Source organism: Papio anubis, chromosome 6, assembly GCF_008728515.1.
Source record: "Papio anubis isolate 15944 chromosome 6, Panubis1.0, whole genome shotgun sequence".
In the NCBI taxonomy this organism is placed as follows: domain Eukaryota; kingdom Metazoa; phylum Chordata; class Mammalia; order Primates; family Cercopithecidae; genus Papio; species Papio anubis.
The window spans coordinates 112,036,660-112,040,643 of record NC_044981.1 but is presented as its reverse complement, the minus strand read 5'-3'; the positions used below and the strand labels follow the sequence as shown (position 1 = coordinate 112,040,643).

Genomic DNA, 3,984 nt, shown 5'->3' with positions numbered 1-3,984 from the left:
CAGCGCTCTGGCTCCCTTTTCTTTTGTACACATACTGATCGAGAAATTACTCATCTCCAACGTCCTGGAAATTGTTTTACAGCGCATAAATTTCCTCGCCCTCTGAAAGATGTCACTCATTTTCTTTAGCAGGACATTAGGGAACTCCAGCTTTCGGAAAGATGTTAGAAAAGAAATGTCATGTTCCAAGACACAAAGTAAATGATTACTTTCTTTACCCAGCTTTTTCATTTGTCTGGGGGAAAAAAAAAAAATAGAACTGTTTTATTCACAGTCAGAGGCTAAGGAAGCAAGACAAGGCACGTTAGTGAGGCTGTAAATACCACTGTGTCCACGATCACTTAACACACGCCATCTTCCAGCACAGCCCCGGCCCCTCTAACCCCCCTGCCCCACTGCAGCCCTTAAAGCCAGAAACACTCAGGCCCCCCGAACGTTTAGTAGGGCTGCATTTGGAACAAGTCCAGAGCCAACAAAGGAAAGTAGTGGAGACACTTAGGAGGGAGAAGAGAGAAATGAAATTTATTTAGCCCGGGGTCCCCACGCCACGAATGTGGCCAGCAGGGGGCTTCTCGTGCGGACGCTCAAAGCCGGAAGAGCCAGCAGGCTCTGAAGCCCTCATGGGAGCCGGGAGTTCCATGGTGCAGGCCCCCCGCTGCTGCCCCAAGAAACGCTTGAGTTTGAGAACTCAGGGAACACGAAGAGCCCCCACTGCGATGGTGATGGCCCTGGATTGGGTGGTGCTAAGGAAAGGGCAGCACACCCTCGAGGGCGGGAAGTGAATGGGGTGAGAGTCGGCACTGCTGGCCATGTTTTCTTTTCCTCCATTTCCTTATGGGACTCAGTTTCTTCAAGGGAAGAACCAAAATGAATAAAGTCTGATGTGGTTTGGCTGTGTCTCCACCCAAATCTCGTCTTGTACTGTAGCTCCCATAATTCCCACATGTAGTGGGAGGGACCCCATAGGAGGTAATTGAATTGGGAGGGTGGGCCTTTTCCGTGCTATTCTCGTGATACTGAGTAAGTCTCACGAGATCTGATGGTTTTATGAAGGGCAGTTCCCCTCCACACGCTCTCTTGCCTGCCTTCATGTAAGATGTAGCTTGGTTCCCATTCCTCCTCTGCCATGATTGTGAGGCCTCCCCAGCCATGTGGAACTGTGAGTCAATTAAACTTCTTTTCTTTATAAATTACCCAGTCTTGGGTATGTCTTTATTAGCAGCCTGAGAACAGACTAATAGAGTCTAAATTACAAAAAAAGAATGCCATCTAATTTTTTATAGAAAGAGATCGAGAAACAGCCCTTGATTGTGCCGAGAAGATTTTAGGAACTGTTTATAAGTGCCCTACTGAGGACTCTAGAGATGATCCTTCATTCTAGAATTATAAGGTTAAAGTTGTTTGTTTGTTTTTTCTACTGGCCTAGTCCTTGGTGTATATAAAGAATCTTGTGGTGCTTTGGTATTTATTAAGAGATAGAGAGTCCTTAATTTTTGAATACATTGGATCAATTTTTATATAGTATTGCATTTTTTATAACCCTTATTTACTTCTTATTTTTAAACCCCACCATCTCCTCTATTCTCTTGACCCAGATGTCATGTAATAAGTTATGACATTATACATTTTCACCTTACAGCTATGTTCTGGGGCTTGGCACTCTTATTATTTAAAAAATGGTATCTTCTATGAGAAAACATGAATATTAAAGTAGACATGAATTTAGTTTTGTAATAATTAAATTGAATCCCAGGATGGCAAAGATTTAAATATGATTTATACTTGGCATTAGTCACAGCAAGTAATACTTGCTGCAGTAACAAAAACCCATTTCAGTGGCTTCGTACAATGAAGGTTTATTTCTCACTCTCATCATCATTCAACATGGATCTCTCAGGAGGCAGAGAGAGAGCTCTGCTGCGTACATTAATTCAGGGATCCAGGCTCTTTCAAACTGGTTGCTCTATCATCTTCTAGTGCCATGGTTTCCTCTACCAATGCTTTGCATCCTATCAACAGGTGACAAAAGAGAGGGAGAATGGATAAATCGCATTCCACTCAACCGCCTCAGTCTGAAGATGACATACATAATTTCTGCCTACATCCCACTGGTAAGAATTAGTCCCAAGGACCTATCTCAGGAAGAAGAGAACATGGATATTGTTGCAAAATACTCTGATATCTACCATACACACATGTTAAATCAAGTTTAGCCTAAAGCTGCCTCCTTACATATTTTAAATTTAGCCTAAAGGTTTCTCCCTATATGGTGAACTATAAATTAAATGGAGGTATAAACACACTGTAACCTTTGTCTGTGCCAATCATTGAGTTTTGGCCAATCAAAGAGGGCCAACTGTTCAAACCATGTTCAAATAAGGTAAATGCCAAGATATAACCAACCCAGCTGTGTCTACACCTCACTTCTGTTTTCTGTGTATCACTTTTCTTTTTCTTACCATAACTTTTCCACCAGGTGGCTGCGTTGGAGTCTCTGAGCCTACTCTGGCTTGGGAGGCTGCCCAATTTGCAAATCATTCTTTGTTCAACTAAACCGTGTTAAATTTAATTTGTCTAAGGTTTTTCTTTTAGCACACATGTGCCAGCAATACAAAGTTTGAGAAGACACTACACTATTTGTTTCAGGGTGAGAAATGCCATGTCTTACTGCTTGATGTACTCCCCCAGAAGAATCCACCCACTCATACCATACCCAGTCAAGAATAAGCAAAATATGGCCTTGGGAATTAACTTCCTATTTCCAGCATTTGTTTAAACTCAAGAATCTTGGTGAAGTCTTGACCAAGGGAGTTTTAAAGTAAAACAGCATATTTTAAAAGTTGATTTAATCTAGTTCTTGAGAAAACAGGCTTTAAGTCCTTTGTAAATGTGGTGGCCAGCCTACAAGATGGCCCCCAATGATTCTGTTGCTGATATTCCACCCTGTGTCATCTCCTCCCACTTTGAATAAGGCTGACTTGTGCAGCCAATAGGACACTGTGAAATGAGAGAGTGTGATTTTTGAGACTGGTCACTAAAGTCATTGCAGCTTCCCTTGCTTTCTTTTGGATTACTTGCTCTTGGGAAAGCCAGTTGCCATATTGTGAGAACACTCAAGAAGCCCTGCAGAGAGGGCCACATGATGAGGAAATGAGGTCTTCTTCCAACAGCCAGCACTGACTTGCCAGCCACGTGAGTGCACCATCTTGGAATCAAATCTTCCACCTCTAATTAGGCCTTCAGATGGCTGCAGCCCTAGATGACTTTTGACTACAGCTTCTTGAGACATCCTGAACCAGAACCACTCAGTTAAGCTGCTCCCAATTTCCTGATCCATAGAAATGATGTAAGAAAATAAATGTTTATCGTTGTTTTAAGCCACTAAATTCAGAAGGAATTTATTCCATAGGAACAGCTAAAATAAACACAGTATATCCAGACAATCTGTTCTCCTGTTGTGGGTTTTGGAGTGGTGGGTTAACAGTAGACAAAAGGCAAAAGAGGGGACTCCGTGATCTTATCCCACCAATTAGAAATGTAATATATATGATTTAAATAGATTCGCTTTCTGCTTTTTTCAATGTTATAAAAATACTGGCACTTCAACCAGATTAAGTTCATTACCATATAAATAACCCTAGCTAGATTGCTTTTCTTTTTGAGAAGAAAAGATCATTAACTTAAAAAGGATATCATTTATTTAAATTTTCACAAAAACCGTATGCTGGAGGTTATTGCCATGTTTACAGATAAGAAAAGGAAGTCTTATAGAGTTTAAACACTTTGACCATACTCTAAATGGCAAAGTCAGGGTAGTACAATTCTAGAAGCTGCATTTCATCCATATTGGTTCCTAAGCCTACCTGAAGTCAATCATTTTTCTCTGTGAAGAGTTGAGACCCCAAGAGGAAGGTAGAGTTAGTTTTGGAGCCTGGTACACGCTAGGCAAGGAGAGACCCAGGTTGCAGCTTGGCATAGTTCAGT

At 41.5% G+C, this 3,984-nt stretch overlaps 1 long non-coding RNA gene across 1 annotated transcript; it reads left to right on the top strand.

Annotated features, from left to right (window-relative positions):
• Positions 1–1,007: 1,007 nt before the first annotated feature.
• Positions 1,008–3,477, top strand: LOC108585319. The gene is made up of 3 exons (XR_001901462.3): positions 1,008–1,159; positions 2,020–2,111; positions 3,050–3,477. It is a non-coding gene; the product is annotated as an uncharacterized LOC108585319 (long non-coding RNA).
• Positions 3,478–3,984: the final 507 nt, after the last annotated feature.